Source organism: Miniopterus schreibersii (genome assembly GCF_964146895.1).
Source record: "Miniopterus schreibersii genome assembly, chromosome: 5".
In the NCBI taxonomy this organism is placed as follows: Eukaryota; Metazoa; Chordata; class Mammalia; order Chiroptera; family Miniopteridae; genus Miniopterus; species Miniopterus schreibersii.
The window spans coordinates 64,445,973-64,463,669 of record NC_138106.1 but is presented as its reverse complement, the minus strand read 5'-3'; the positions used below and the strand labels follow the sequence as shown (position 1 = coordinate 64,463,669).

The 17,697-nt window shown below is 36.7% G+C and overlaps 1 protein-coding gene across 2 annotated transcripts in view; it reads right to left on the bottom strand.

The window, feature by feature from the left end:
• Positions 1-17,697, bottom strand: part of COL8A1 (collagen type VIII alpha 1 chain) — a 149,657-nt gene that overhangs the window by 50,025 nt on the left and 81,935 nt on the right. For both annotated transcript variants that reach the window (XM_081139357.1, XM_081139358.1), the window contains exon 2: positions 4,502-4,604. The gene's annotated coding sequence lies outside the window, so the exon portion shown is untranslated. The remainder of the gene's footprint in view (positions 1-4,501; positions 4,605-17,697) is intronic.

The window sequence follows — 17,697 nt, the reverse complement described above, 5'->3', positions numbered from 1 at the left end:
CTTATTATAATATGCATTGTTCAAACCCATGTGCACAAGCCTGCTGACTGCTCTGCTCTTCTAGGGCAGAGCGCTGGTCTTACTGTCCAACATTCCTTTGGGGTCTAGAACAGTTCCTGGTCCATGTATCGCTAGGTGAACACTTGTAGAGTTGAAATGAATAAAATGGAATAATTCCAAATATTCTATTACTGTTGTGATAGATTGCATTGTGATTTCAAATAGCATTGATGAAAGAGGCAATAAGGGTTAAAAGCTTCCGTTCTGCTCCCTGTTGCTGAGCCCTTAAATGAGATAACCTGGTCTACCTCTCAGCATAGTGCCTGAGCCCAAATAGTAAATGCTAAATAGGTGTTAACTTTCAAGATTTGGGCTATTTGTTACTATTTTTTCTCCTTAAAAAGAACCCATTTTTTCCTGAGGATTTTCGCTTAGATTTTTCAAAACAGGAATAAACTACTTCTTTAGGAATTATATATAAAATATCTTAAAGTGCTGGTAGGGGAGATAAAATATACTATATTTTATAATAAATTTATATATAATTATTATTTTACATTGCCTATATCACCTAATAGTCTAATGTCTCCCTCATTCATAATATTTAATGGGAACATATTTTAAAGTAAAGTGTGCTACAGAGCCATAAATATAATTTATAGTTCTTTCCATGGTGCTTTTACTCTAAGCCTTTCAAGCATTCAGCAAGTATAACATGAACCCTTTCAATAAATGAGCAATTTGAGGCGCTGACTAATGAAGTCTGACATTTCCCTTGCATGTGGAAGATGTGTGAGAATGACCGAATCATGCTGCTAATGCACACTGCTCTGTGTTTGACAGAGTCTGGAAATTTGTCTCAGCCACATCAAGACAGGTGCACAAACAAGCCCTGTGCTGCGGAGCAGTTCTGCGGGCTCCGAACAATCCAGTCCTCCAGGCCAGCGCTGCCCAGTGGAAACAATGTGAGCCACATGTGTGACTTCAGATTTTCTAGTAGCCACATTTAAAAAGTTAAAAGAAGCAAGTGAGATTAATTTTAATAATGCATTTTATTCAACTCAAGATGTCTAAAGTAATATCATTTTAATGTGCAGACAATATAAAAAGTATTAGGGATATTTTACATCTTTTTCATTCGACCTCTTAGAAATCCTGCATGGATTTCATACTCACAGTACATCTCAGTGGCGGTTATAGCCACATTTCAAGGGCCCAGTCACCACAGGTGACTCATGGCTACCATATTGGCCAGTTGAACTCCAGTCATTCCCACTAGGAAGGCGCCAGAGGGCAGCAGAGTGGGACAGAGGAAAAAAGACAAAGGCTGACTTGGAATCGTGTCTGTTCCTGGCTCTGACATTTGATATCGATGTGGCTGTGAACAACTGATTTACTTTCTCAAATTCCTAGTCTCTATAATGGAGCTTGTTAATAACTGCCATATCCTCATAGGAGGCTGTGGAAAAGATTAAATAAGATACTATATGTGAAAGTGCTCTGTTAGATCATAAAGCACCGTACACATGTAAGGTATTATTACCCCTTTTATTGTAGATTTACTCTCATGACTTGCCCAAGGCCACATTCCAAATTGGTAGAAGAATCAAAGATAGAATCTGGGACTTCTGACGTCCAGCCATCTGCTTCAACTAAAGGCTGCTCATACGAAGCTGGCTTCAAACAACAACAACCACCCCCTCCCCCCAAACTCCAAACTCTTTTTATTTTAAAGAAATGAGGAAGGAAGAGAGTGGCAGTAAGAAGTAAATTCCATATTGAATAGTTCAGGATCTTCTTGGCCACTGTCTTAATGCTCTGCAGTGAAACTATACATACAGGATATCTATATACCTATAGATCAGAATTACAACTATCAGGGATTGGACTTTATTACTGTCATAGAATATAAAACCCCATGTTCTTCAAAGTTTCAAACAACTTCTAAATTGAACTATCGTTTTCCCACTCTGTTTATTTCCCAAATACGGTACAACCACAAGAAAGCCCTTCTGTAGTGGGTTTAATTAATAAAACAGATATGGATCAATGTAGCAGGTTTTCCCTGGATTATTTTTGGTTACAGATGCAGCTCATTAATTCCCATGTGTGAGACACCACCTCCCCAGTGTGAATCCCAGAGACACACTAATCTCTGAACAGAAAGTGAGAATAATCCAGTTGGATTCATATTTATTTGTGCTTGCTATGTATAAGGCACATTAGATATTTTCATGAGCAAAAGGAGTTTGTTACTACAATAACTGTCACTTAGAAGTGTCATTTAACTTGAGGAAAATATAGAATATGTTTACAAAAATATGTATGTTGTGTGATTCAGGAATCTATATTTTCAGAAAGTAAAAAGATCATCAGAAAGGAAATTCTAGATTATTCAAAAATAATTTAAAAAGTCATATCCTTTACTTTTTGGAAGGCATACAGAGGATGAGTTATCATGCTCTATTTCCATTTTCCCTAATTGTAACCCTATCATGGTTTTCATATTTAATTTGGGGGAGCTATTTTTTACATTTGCTTCAAATAAATATCTTCACAGAACTTAAAAATCACATGAAATATTTAGAGTTTTATACTATGTGAAATTAAGCATAAGCCAAGTTTGTTTTCACTGAGAAGACTATACATTCACAAAGTTCATTCTTTTTTTCAGTCAAAAATCTTTCTTAAAAATGACTTTCAGCAAGTTATTTTTATTGGAAAACTATCATATATAAGCTTTAGGCCTGACTGAATTGATGACCATGTTGAATCAATGTAATTTTTATTTTCATTGCTGTTGACCATTGAATGAAATAGTTTATTGAGTAACCTTTACATTTTATTGTTTTTGCACCCGTTTAAAAACAAGGCTTAATTTTTAAAAAGCCTAATAAACGTATTTTTGATATTTTCACCATACCATTACAAGCAATTTCTCTCCTCTGCCCTATAATAACCACCTTCTTCATTTTTATGATTTAGTTTAACATTATTATTGTAATTTTTTACTGGGTGAGCCCATCAATGCCCTTGGCAGCAAGATTTTGTTACAAAAAATTCAGAAGCTGAGCTGCCATTGGTTGCAACAATTATAAAGTTTTCTTGGATTAGGGTCAGAGCCTTACCCTGATGTTATGACTGTACCTGGAGTCCTGACTCCTTCATCAGCTTCTCCAAAATGTGATAGGCTTGAGTCCTATGACCTGTTGCTTAAATGAGCATATCTTTTTTATTCAATGGGTTTGCGTTATAAATATTTCATTGGATTGACATCTGGCCTTGATGAAATCCAGCCAAAATAATTAGTGGTACCTGTAGTAAAAATGTGATACCTTAGGAGAGTTACTAACATATTTGATTTTTTCCAGGAACTCAGAGTTGATTCATTCTAGACCGGATGTGGTCATGTGGCACTAACTGCAGGGCTTCATGCTGTGCTTTTCTTTTTTGTTCCAGGGCACCTCCAGCAAGAACACAAAAATCTGAGGAATCTTAACTATTTGTTCTTTAAATTACGAAATAAAATTAAATAGACTATAAAGAGTCATTGTACTACCAAATATTAGGAAATATTGAGTTGTGTGTCCAAAAGTCACACTTAACACCAGGCAACAGTAATAAGCATAAGATGGCTGTGGATACTATGAGATAATGTCTACTCGTGAGAAATGGGTGCTATTTTATTTCCATCAAAGTTAAAAGTTAATGATGTACTTCATATGTTAATTGCTCCTACTGAGAGATCAATTCAGGGATAAAAGAGATTTTGGTTATCATTTTTCACTGTGGATATATTCAATGTCATATGTGAATAAAACCGTATTTGTTGTATCATGCTCTGTTTCATATTTCCTAGATTGTCTTTAGGAAAATTTAGCACATGCCACTTCAGTCATCTGCAAGGAATCATTTCTTCATTACAACTCATGACTTAAAACTATAAAATATCAGCCAGGAAAAAAATTGGGCCAATTAAGAGAAATTTGATAATAGTACAAAAGCATATATAGGTATGACAGGGAGATGATAAGATTATTTTAATTTTCCCATTTGCACTGGAATTATTTATTTTACAAATCTTTACAGATCTTTTATGACTTAAAACCCTCTGCTGAATCATGAAAAGCAGCTTAAACTAGCAATTCTCCTCTGCAAAATCTAGCTGCTAGCATCTGGTGAACACTTGGATAGCCTAGTCAGAGCCTATGGAAATGATTATTTTAAGACTCTATTCAACATGCCTGGACTTAAAAAACCAGCTAGAATCACACTCTGCACATGTATTTTACTGTCGGGGATTTAAAAGCCTGGCATTAGCAGCGATGGTCTAAAGGCCTTTGCCGCGGTGGAGACGGGGACGCGAGACAGGACATGCAGGCCGGCTGGATGCCCAGCGCCTGCCGCCCTCCCTGTGCCTCCCGGTGACATCCGCAGCCACCTGCCCTGGGCACCACCAGCGGCCAGGCCGCCGTGCGCGCTCGTTGCTTCTCACACTTACATTTAGCCTTGGCTGCCTGTGGAATCAGGACCCGTGTCCTGTGGCACGCCGGGGACTGGTTTCTGTCTCTTCACCAGATGCTGCTCCACTCCCAGAACAGTGTCTGAAGTAGAAAAAAAGGAGACTTTTACTGAGTGATTTTCAACTGGTGTGCCTGCAAATATTTTATTTTAAATATTTTTTATTGATTTTTAGAGAGAGGGAGAGGGAGAGAAAGAGAGAGAAACATGGATGTGAGAGTGAACCATGAATCAGCTGCGGCCTGCACGCCCCCGCCAGGGAGCAAGCCTGCAGCCCGGGCGTGTGTCCTGACCTGGATCAAACCTGCAATCTTTCGGTGCCCCGGGCAATGCCCAACCGATTGAGCCACACCAGCCAGGGCAAGAATTTTTAAAACATGCAGTACCTGACTATTTAGTCAGAGGCACTGACTTCTTTCCCCTCAGATTGTCAAATAAAAAAATTACAACAGCCGACACAACAAGAGCCGTTTGGTGTGAATGAATCAAAATGATGCCTTTTTTTTCCAGATCAGCAAAAAATATATTTTTGGTGTGCCACAGAATTTTATTAATTAGTTTATGTGCGCCATGAGATGAAAAAGGTTGAAAATAGCTGCTTTTACTCAATTGGAAAGAAAACAAGAAGCTGAATTATCAAAGTGTATTGTTTTTGGATCATAAGAGAAATTACATAATAGGAATGTATAAATACACACTTCAATAAAAAAATGCTATTATTTGCCAAAATTTAAAAGCACATTTAAGAGATAGTAGGGATCTTTGTATGCTGATTAGGAGAGAGAAAATGTTTGCGTGTGTTTCAATATATGCAAATGTGCACTTGTTTATTTTTACATATATACAAATATATTTTCTGTCCAAATAAACTATTTATTGTGTATCTTTATTGTCTTTCATGATTATATTATGTGCTAAGTTCTAACTACAACAATTCCCATTAATACAGATTTGAGATAATTTAGAAAGGATTTGGGCATTTGCTATAGAGAAAACAAATTTATGAGGAAGTTATATCTCAGGGAGAAAAGTTAGAAAAACTTTAGAAAAGTGAACTCTTCCAATAACACATTTTCCATCTGTTTATATACAGCAGTATCTGAGTTAAAAATTATTCTTAGTTATTTATCAAATCAGGTCTGATAGGGCTTTAATTTGGCAACACCTGTAAGTTTTTGTTTGAGCTTTTTGTACAGTTTAGTTGAACACGTTTTATGAGTCATCTATAAATTTAAACGTTTTACAAATTATATGGAACTTATTCCCACTTAAACCGAGTTTCAGAAATTTAACTCTGTGTTTTGGATAACAGATATTTTATTTTGTTTTTGTTCTATTTCACAGAGACTTGTTTAGGAAATATCATCTACATTTGTTGTTCAAAAAAAGATTTAAATAGAAACAACTTCAGACATTCAGATAAACAATAAAATCTGAAAGCTAAGATTGATTGATTAGGAAATAATTTGAGAACTGAGTATCCAATTTAGAATTTCTGCAATGTGTTATAAGTGATATATATATATATTCTAGAGCAGTACTAGTCCCTAAAACTTCCTATGACAATGAAAATGTTCTATATTGCCCAGCTGGTGTGTGGCTCAGTTGGCTGAGCATAGTCCTGTGCACCAGGAGGTCGCCGGTTCGATTCTAGGTCAGGGCACCTGCATGCCCTGGTTTCGGGCTTGATCCTGAGGAGGCAGCTGATTGATGTTTCCTCTCATTGATGCTTCTATCTCTCTCTCCCTCTCCCTTTCTCTCTCTGAAATCAATAAAATATATTTTTTTTAAAAAGAAAAAAGAAAATGTTCTATATCTGCCTTGTTCAATATAGTAGTCACTAGTTACATGTCGCTACTGAGCACTTGAAATGTGGCTGGTATAAATGTGGAGCTGAATTTTTAGTGCTTTTTAATTTTAATTCATTTGCCTTTTATATACCCACTTGTGGCTAGTGGCTACTTTACTGGAAATTATAATTCTAAGAGTTTATCTGTATTTGGTATACAACATGAAATAAGGAAACATTTGAATCCTTCTATTTGCCGAATACCTATAAAACATGAGTGTCCCCAAAACATAAGGCCCTGGCTCTGGTACCTGGCCTTCCATAAGGAGTCCTTACAACGAACGCATAGGCCCAAAGGGTGGAAACAACCGCATTCTGAACTTTGGCTCAACTTGTGCATATTCAGACATAAATGAAGTTTGGGTTAGTCATAGGTGATTTAAGGACCTTTTGTCTCTGGAAAGCCATGAGATCTCAAAATATCTCTAGCAATAAAGTTCAATGACGATAAATGAACTGAAGGGCTTGACTTTTCCAGCCCATTTCTCGTAAGGTATGATTGGCAGGTAATGGAGACAGATATGAAGGAGATATTCCATGAACATAGCTGCCTCTGTGAAAAAGAAACTCCAGATTCAGGCTGGATAGCAGGACCAGGCTGAAAAATACTTTGGCACTTCTCCCCAAATCCGTTTTCAATAACTATTCATTGAGGGCTACTTTGTACAAGGCCCAACGCATAGTGCTGGAGCTAAAATGTTGGGGGGAAAATAGACACAGCTCCTTCCCTCTTGAGGGTTAATTGCATTAGATAATAAGATTTTTTCCCAATGTCTTCCTCTTTCAAGATTATTTTCCTTGGATATGGTGAAAAAACAAACAGGAGAAAGATACATGGATAAATAGAAATGCTGAGAGTCACTCTTAGGCCTGTCACACATCTCATTCAATTTATTGCTCTCTGCACAGCCTTCACAGCTCCACACCCAGATAGACAAAGAAAGTAGTTTCTGAAATGCAATATTGGAAACAGAGAAAATAACTAAAGAAACCTCAATTACCATTTTTAGAACATGAGATGAGCATCATTGTTTAGCATTTATTGTGTGTTTACCACATATGTTTACAAGGGATTCTTTCTTCTGCTTAAGCCAGAAGAATGTCTTTTAAAATAATTAGCAACTAAAAGACTTTTTCTGCTGTTATGTGATGACACATTTTTTTACTTTGCCATTCAAAACATTGTAAGAAAGAGTGCTACAATCACAGTTTATGAAACAAATCAGATTATTCAATTTTCAAGCACCATTGCAAGACCCAAAGGGAACTATTGGCTACATGAGCAATATGTAGCTTATTATATTTCAGTTCATGTTGGAAGAATGGGCCAGGATGCAGCACAGTACTGAGCAACAACTATTTAGTCTGGTTTCTTTTTTCTTCTTCTTCACAGAACAAATGCATAATTAAATGTATGGTTCAATCTGCATTTTTAGATGAACTTTCAAATGTGTCACTGATGGAAATTTAAGGATTAAAAATCAAATTAAATGAATGAAACCACAGTACGTAGTATTTAAAGTATCTAAAGGCCATAAAGTTTTGTCTCCAAATATATTAATTGATAATGTCTCTGATTTTGTAGACTGTTGCTTTGAAAATAATTTTTAAAAACTAACTACAAAGCAATGAAGAACTAGAGGGGGAAAAAGAGATACATTTACTCATATAAATGTGTTAGAACCAGCTGCATATAAAAAACATTATGAACAAAATTAAAATGTGGAGAGTTTGCTTTATTCTTGAAAAAAATCATACCGTATAGAAATTTTAAAACATGGCCACAAACTCTTTGACCCTCCTCTGTGTTCCCCTCATTGAATCTGGGAGGCTTTGTGACTGCCTTGACCAATAGAGCACAGTAGAGGTGACACTATGCAGCTTCTGATGCTGGGTCATAGAAGACCACGAAGGTGCTGCTTTACTTGCTGGAACACTGTCTTTTGGAGCCCCAAGCCCCCAAGTAAGACCACTGTGCAGGAACATCTACGTGTAGGTGGTCCAGCTGGTGATGGCCGAAGTGCCAGCCTTCCTTCTATCCCTGCCAGGGCACAACACCTGAGTACAGCCATTTGGGGCCCTTTAGATCAGCCAGTCTGCCAGGTGAGTAATCTGTGAGAGCAGAAAAGTCCCAGCCAACACCCAAACCACTGTGAGATAAAATAAGATGTTTGTTGCTTTAAACCACTAAATATTGATGTGAGTTGCTATGCAGCAGTAGAAAACTGGAGCATACCCTCTTGTATGTAGGATATTTTCATAGTAAAAATTTTAAAAATTGAATGCAAAAGACACTCTGGGAAGTTATTTGCCAAAATTGACAAAGACTGTCTTAGTATCCTACCTATAGAAAGAGATCTTACAAGCACCAAGAATAAACTACTAATACTGTATAGGAAACTTGGCAATTAAATGAACATAAAATTCACACATGCACAAAAAGGCAAATAAACATACAAAAAAATTCAATCTCATTAGTAAGTAAAGAAAATGGGAATTAAATAATGGGGTTAAAACTTTGGTTATCAAATTGGCAAAGATAAAAATAATATTTAATGTTGGTCTGGGTTAACTGAAAGTATAAAATGGCACAAACTTTTTGTATAACCAGAGCTTTTAAAATATCATATTCTTTGACTTTGCTAGGAGTCTAGGAATTTAGGTAAGGAAGTAATCAGAAATGAGGTAAAATATAAAATGCTTATTATAGTTTTAATTCTAGGAGCAAAAATATAGAAATCTGTCCATCAATAAAGTTAAATAAATTATGTATTTTATAATGCAGAATATTGTTTTATTATTTAAAATAAAAATTTAAAGATATTTTATTTGCTAATCCTGACCTGGGGACACAATAGTAGTGTAGAAAAAACTGGGACTTCATGATCGTACACACTCAGCTCTGAATCCTGGGTTTCAATGCCACTTACTTTTGCTGTATATTTGCAAATTTGATTTATCTTTCTGAGTTTCAGTTTTAAGAAAATGGGGCCGAATACTTATTCCATTGAGTGCAGTGATAATTAAATGAAATTATATATATGAAAAAAGCATAATAGTTCCTCAATAAGTATTATCTCTTTTCTTACAATCCAAGGATACCGTCTGAGCTCCATATCCAAATTCACATCCCTTTCCAAATTCTTTCTTTTTTTTTTTTTTAATATATCTTTATTGATTTCAGAGAGAGGAAAGGAGAGGGGGAGAGAGAGAAACACCAATGATGAGAGAGTCATTGATCAGCTGTCTAGCCCGCAACCCGGGCATGTGCCCTGACCGGGAATTGAACCCCGATTGCCTGGATCCTAGGTCGACGCTTAACCGCTGAGCCACGCCTGGCCAGGCCCCTTTCCAAATTCTTAAAGGTTTTTCCACTCTGGTTCCTTCTATATACCCCTTTCCACCATAGTCTGGACTCTACATCATAGTCAAAGAGAGATTAAAAACAAAAATAAGTGAGTGAAGTTTCTTGCTTACAATTCTTCAATGGCTCCAATTGCATAAAATGTGCATCTGCTCTCGCTCAGCTATCAGCAGATGTGGTAAACTTTGAAAAAGTGAATCAGATCATGCCATTCTCCTGCTTAAAACTCCCCACCCTCTCATCCAATAGCTCCCCATAGCACTTAGAACAAACCTGAACTTCTTTTTTTGGCTTCCATGCCTCATATGATTCCACTTCGCCTACAACTTTCTCCACTGCCTTCTATCGTCTAGCACACTGGCCTGCTCCTTGTGAAAAACATCATGCTGGGCCCCACGTTCAAGCCTCTGCTATTCCTTTGCCTGGAATTCTCTTCCTTCAGAACACTGTTGGCCCTTCACCATTTACTTTATATATTTATGTATGTATGTATGTATGTATGTATGTATTTATTTAGTTATTTAATATGTCTTTACTGATTTCAGAGAGAGGAAGGGAGAGGGGGAGAGAGAGAGAAAAACATCAATGATGACAGAGTCATTGATCGGCTGCCTCCTGCACGTCCGATACTGGGGATGGAGCCCGCAACCCCGGCATGTGCCCTGACTGGGAATTGAACTGTGATCTCCTGGATCCTAGGTGATGCTCAGCCACTGAGTCACACCGGCCGGATGGCCCTTCACTATTTAAGTCTCAATTTGCATATCACTTCTTCAGAGAGGTTTTCATGACCATCCAATCTAAAGTCAATCACTCGTTTTCATGTATCTCTAATTCTCCTTAATTCCATAGGAGTAGTTATATCTTCCTTATTTAATGATGTATTTTATTCCTTTATAGTCTGCCTCAACCAACCCTTCCTCTCTCCCCACCCGTCCTTGAGAGCAGGGAACTTGTTTGTTTCATTTATTGTAACATTCCTCGCAACCAGATCTAGGATTGGCTTATGGTAGGTGTTCTGTAAATATTTGCTGGATGCCTTGCAAATACTTTCTGTACTTCTGAAACACAAAACTTAGCAGTACAGAAAAAGACAGCATTTGACATCATTTAAAAAAACAGCAATTGTGAATTATATGGGCATTTTTTTAAAGCTTTGATGGTTCTCATTAGAGTTAAGTACATTGCTTTAATTTTGAAAAAAGAAAAACCCACAAACAAAATCACAACAGCATAAAATTATTTCAGGAGTGTGATGAGAGCTCCTCTGTCAAATCAGATAATTTTAAAACCAAACTACCACTCAACAGGCTCCTTGCTTTGAAATAAAGAATGTGCACCTCCCACCAATATTTTTACTCCTGTCAAACATGAGATTTATTTACTGGGTAAGAAACCAGGCTCCCCTTTCAGCACAGAAAGTGTTGAAAACAAGGTTTCATTTTTTGAGGCTAGCTTAATACAAGCCTCTAGAATGAGGAATTTTCTTAATTACCCTATTGGGTGGATGAGAGTTAAAAAGGTTCCTTTTTGTAGTGTATAGCATGGTGACTATAGTGAATGATTCAGTATTATATATTTGAAAGTTGCTAAGAGAGGTATTAAAAGTTCTCATCACAAGAAAAAAATTTTAATTGTGCTTAATTATGTGTGTTCACTAGACTTATTGTGGTGATCATTTTGTATACATATAATACACACATATATTGGTTCATTATTATTATATACATAAAACTAATACAATGTTATATGTCAATTATATCTCAATAAAAAAAACAAAACAAAATTGTCCTTTTTAGTGTAATTTACTCTGAGATACAGGAACCTCAGTTGTTGGGCTTCAATGGCCTGGTATAATCATAAGATTCTACAGTAATGAAAACTATTTCTATAAAATCCATGAGAAAAATCTGAATTGCTATTTATAGACACACCATACTATTTCAGAAATTTTGTAACATTCAGACACTCAGGCACAAGTTTTGATGTGTATTTCAACATAGTCTAGCCCCACTAGTTTTGAATTTCCTCAGCAAAGTAGGCTAGCCACATTCTTATGATTCTTGAAGAGAAAGGAAATATACGTTTATTGAATATGACCTTTGGACCAATCTCCTTGCTAAGTGTCTTATCTGTATAGTCTCATCTAATTTTCACAACCATGCACAAATGAGTTAAGACAATGAAAAGACAGACCCCATCTTTCACACAAGGCTGCAAAACAAAGGAACTGCCCATTGTTACCCCATTGACATTATCCCAGAGTTTAGTTTCGGGGGACACTATATTTTACTTTACTAATTCATGGACATTGTCTGGAGCACAACAAATATTCATTGATCAACAATGTTATTAAATTGGGTACAAAATTTCCATAGGAACTGTGCATCTGGGTTGTTTAGAAATGCCAGAACTTAGAAAAGATAATTGAGTGAGGAACCTTGAGGTTCCTGGAAACTATTCTTAATGTCTTATGGAGAAATGCATCTGATTTGGTTTCACTGCAGCTTAATAATGTTCAGAGAGCTAGAGGAAGGGCCCATTTCCCTTTCTCCACCCACCCGAAGGAACTCCTTAATCTTTCAGCTGATTTTGACAAAAACTTAAGTTGCAGAGTTTCAGATAAAACTCTAGGATTGAGAATTCCAATTCTATGAAAACAGGATCAATTATATACTAACAATAAATCCTGAAAAACTGGAATAAAGGAAAAAAAAAATCTAAGGTTGTTCTAAGCTGCCATTGCCATCGGAGGTCTAGATTGCTAGATCACTGGTGTTCTTTTAAGTACATTATGGCAAGATAAACATTAATTTTCCTTTAGAAAACCTATGTTATGGTTTCATGACAACATTCAATGGTCCCCAAGTTCAAAGAAGGAAGTCTAAATGATCTGGTAGTAAAAGGACTGAAAATATGTGAATATCTAAAGTACATCTGAAATCTTTGGATTCTATTAGTTTGGAATAAGAAACGTGAGAGTGAGAAATTAATCCACACTTCAATGTGCAAATAAATTTGAGAAATCATGACTTTTAGTTCAGAGAACTGGAGAGCAACAGCTTCACTGGTTGGAATCTAAAATTAGGCCCTTACAATGCAACTTAAATGGCGATATTTGACTGGAAATAGCCTATGAGATTTTTATTCCAGGTACATCCTTCTGATGCTTTTGCAATAGATAGAAGTATACCAAATGTTTTCTGGAAGTTTCTCATCCTTGCTGAGAAAATATAAAAGGTGAAATTATAGCTCTTTTCAAATGAAACCATTGGGTGAACCTTCAGACAGGATAAAATATTGAGCATCCAATGGTGATTCCAGGTGTGGTCAGAGGTCTTTTAAATAACAGGGTTCAGGAAAAAGACTAAGACCATATATTTTTAAGGTAAATATTGAAGGAGAATCTAATATGAAGTCTCCCTTCTCTTATCTAGCTATTTGGCATTATAGAACTATGCTTAAATTGGACTAAAAGGTGCAAAGTAAGTAGATTCCTTTGTTTAGATAAGTATATTATCATATCCTTGTTCAATTATCATGTCATTTGCATTTTAATCTATTCATATAGTCATCCATACAATTAATTAATTGATTAATTAAACATTATACCTCAGCTAAGATGACTTGTGAAGCAATTTGTTTTGAGCAAGCTTTTAAAAACTGTCTTGGGTGAGTAAAATTTCACTTAGTTTTACCTCAAGTTAAAAATTAACTTATTCTTGCTGTAGACTAATTGATACCGATTCAGTAACAGCTAATAAAATGATGTCCTGAAATAATCATTTTACAACCCTTTGAAATAAATGTGAAAAACTCCAAGTGTATCATTGTAGTCACTTGTCTTGTGGAATAACTATGTTCCAGACCATGGTAGGAGGAGGCAGGACGGAGAAAATAATGTGTTGTGTGTGTTTGGGACATGATCAAGGTTCTGAAACACTTCAAAACCTTCATAGGAAGAGCAGGATGTGAACCAGACTCTCTTGAGACACAGGACGAAGCTGAGTTACATTTTTGGTGGAAAAATATGTTCTAGACGATAGTTTTTTTGTGTGTTCTTGAATGTGATAGTTCCCCCATGTTCATGACAAGTTATACTGCCCCTAATTCAAGGTCAAATTTGATTTCCAAAGAAAGCCCTGTCAAAGAACATAGTGTTCTACATTAAGACATAACTGGGTAGTAATAGTAGTAGCTATTAGTTATTGGGGAAGTCTTATATGGAAGACTCTGTGCTAAGTATATTAAATGATACATAATTCCCAGGATGATACTAAAATAAAGCAATCTTCTTATATTTAATGGCTTAATATAACTAAGTTAACTTATCAGACACACATAAACACACAGACATTTTGAAAATACAGCTTTGTTTTGCTCTCCTCTGTTTCCCCAGCATAACAGCGAGTGGCTTATAACTGGTGTCTAGAAAATATTTGTTGAATTAAACGGAATGTTATTTCCTGTGCTGTCCCTGAGGGAAGGGTTTTCATCAATCACTTTGTCCTTTGATGTAACTTTGAAGACTTAAGGATGAACAGGCAATGAAAAAATTTAACCAGACTAAGAAATGTGGATCAACTTGTCTCTGACCTCTTGGGTCAGTGAGGAAGACTGGTGTAAAGGAAGGTTTGTGGGGGAATGTGTGGGGATTGGTGGGAAGGAAGAAATACTAATTCTGATGAAAATGACTTTTGTTCCATAAACATAAAGAAGTAAATAAGCCAAGATAGTGTGAACTTCATAGTCTTCCACGGAGTGTCTGAAATAGAACCACCTCCTATCGCAATGGACACTGACAGATCAGGCTCTGAGCTGAGAATCCCAGCAAGATTGTACTTATACAAGAGAGAGAAGAGGTTCATGAAGGAGGACAAGCTCCCAAATAAATGCAGTCCTGTTTTCTGAGCATGTCAGGCCCTGGTTTATTAGATTTTCCAGGTGTTGATTGGATGCTTGTCCACACTGCTCAGTTCCTGATGGTCCCTGACACCCATTATGGCTTTGGTGTATAGCATATAGGAGGACCATGGGATGACACAGACTCTATGAACTGAGTCTTCTTTCCAGCTTTGATTAATCCACCAAGTTTTTTTGTTTTGTTTTGCCTTTTTGAGCATCCAGTCACGCCAAAAACCTTCACTATCAAGAACTGTCATGCGGTGCCCACCTGCCTGTGCACGCGCAGTGCTGTGTGTAGCAAGTTAAACAGACTCCCTTCTTCGCTCCAGGAGCTCACAATAAAAACCAGACAATAGACGTGATGAACACAATGGGGCAAACACATGCACAGCTGTATAAACAGAGAAATAAAACAAACTTGAGAATTTTGGTATAAACTGTGAGTGCAAGTGTTGTTTGTGTGCTGGAAAGGAGGGGGCATTCTGCAAGTCGCAGAGAGCTTGCTGGAGTCCATGTGAGGGTAGGGAAGGAGCGGGTGATGGTTGTGGTGGAATCATCTGTTTATTTAAATTAGGAAGGAAACAGTTTTCCCTTGAAATGAGGAGGAAGACATTTCTACTTTCACACGTTATCTCCTCTGAAGGCGCACGTATTTCTACTAAAGTCTAGGTTCATCTAAGAGATTTAGTTGTAACCAGCTAAAAGAAGAAAAATAAAAAAAGTATTAATCAGAACATAGCCGGCCAGGGAGATTTCATAAGCCTTCTTTCCACTGGAAACCAGGCTAAAAAGAAAATAAAAACCAGAATGTGTTATAATTGTACATTCCACTTACAACCAACTAGCACATGACAATTGATTTTCCAAGGAAATGATTCCTTTAGGTGAGTTTCTCTTTCTCTCTCTCTCTCCCTCCCTTCCTTCCTTCCTTCCTTCCTTCCTTCCTTCCTTCCTTCCTTCCTTCCTTCCTTCCTTCCTTTTTTTTTTTTTTTCTTTTGGCACCACTTCTTGCCATTGCATAGCATTTACTGTCTTTGACATCTTGAACATTGTAAGGAATTAATCAGAACTTGCAGAATTCAGCTGAAAGCAAATTCCAGGCAGCTCTCTACCTCAACCACCCTGGGCTGATAGGTATCTCTCTTCTCTTAAATATATCCAGATAGGGAATTTGAAAACCTCTTCAGGAATCTTTTTCAGGCTTTATAAAACCTTCACTGCCAATAAGATCTTTCCATCTAATTTAAATTCCTTTGGTTGCAATTTAAATTAATTTCCTCTTCTTCCCTCATTAGAGAAAAGAGTACTCCCTCCAATAGCCATTCCTCTAAATACAGCTGTTCAACACACCTCAGGCTTCTTTCCTGGACACACAGGACTTCTGGTTCAGATTTCATCTATTTATAATTTTTTTTTTGACCTCTGGCTTTTTCTTAAGATAATTTGCTAAGATTCCTTAAAATTGTGTTTCCATAATTGATTACATGAGGTTCATTCTATAAACACTGACATGTCAATATGTTCCATTTCTCTAGTTCCAATCAGACCTTATTTATTAGGTCACAATAATCTAAAAGAATATTGGAATTTATATTATATGCTTTCTTGGAATGGATGAGATGATAGTCTCAATATATTGACCACTTCCTAGCTCTTACCACCTTGAGCAAGCAATTTACCTCTAGATATCACAATGGGAGGAATGCCTTGTTTCTTACAACTATAAAGTGAGAAAATGGGCAAAGTAATTTTAAGGATTTTTCTACCTTTAATGTCCAACAATTCTATGAATATGTTCTAAGTAGTCCTTGGGCCCAAAAGAGCAGCTATTTTCTCTTAATTATCATTGTTTTTACCCAGAAAGGTCAATGTGTATTATCCTATTATTGATTTCTCAACCAAGAACCTCTAAACTCTATTTTTAGAATTTTCAAGTTGAGGTTTAACTTAACATGTTTTAATATAACTTCTCTAGAGTAGCTATTCCTGCTCATATGATACATTAATGTCAAAGGGTGTGTGTTGTAGCATATGCTAAATCATTTTTTCAGTTTATTATTACCTGAATGTTTTTACAAGGCCAATGATATCATATATGAGTGTTTTTATTGAATAGGTTTAGTCCACTGGAAAGGAAACTGTAATTCTCCATCTCCCCTACCCACATAAATATGCTTCCTGTCTTTCATGCTCTGGGATCTTTTAAAGCCCATGGTAACACACTGAGCATTTCGAGAATATGATAACACACAGAGTTCCCTTTCAAAGACGATTCCTTTATTTCAAATACTTAAGAAATATGGAATTTAAAAAAAATAGTGTTGAAAAGAATTTTCAAAAGTAGGGCATTTTAAAAACACCCTGGCAGAAATCTTTCTGGGGTGGATCTCTTTCTCCAGTGATTCTATTATTGAGTGATCAATTTCCACCTCATTTCCTTTTAAACTTTTGCTGAACTTCGAATTATGCATCCCAAGGCAAACTAGGTTAGCTACATCACCTCCTTCACTTAAAAAGCTGTGTCTGCTGAAATAGTCTCAGGGATTTCATGATAAAGGTAGATATTTTCTTGCATTGTTTTGCTTTTCATGCATTAGAGTGGCTTGCTCTTGCCCCTTCTCTTGCAGACACACCTTACTTTTAAGTCATTTTCTGCTCGACTTGAAAAATATCCTTCATCAAACCTAATGGCTAATTAAACAAGGAAAGTCCAAATTTAATTATACTCCAGATAGCAAAATGGGATGAGTAAGTGTATAAACCTGAGCCATTCTTCTTCTCTTACTAGGTTGTCAGCAACTTATTTTCTGCAGCAAGCAATCCATCTGCCTGGGTTTTGAGCCATTTCTCCTTTGCTCCCCTCTGGGCATCACCCCGCCCCTCTTTCCCCCCTCTCAGTCTGGTCCAGCCAGGCTGCAGTGGCAGCTTCTGTCCCATCTGAGTACAAAGCAAGTGTTCTGGACTCACTGGCCTGCTGACCGGTCTGCTTAGCAATCGGCTGACATTTTGAAAGGTTCTTCTCATGTTTTGTTCCTCCTTGTGCCACACAGCTCCACTT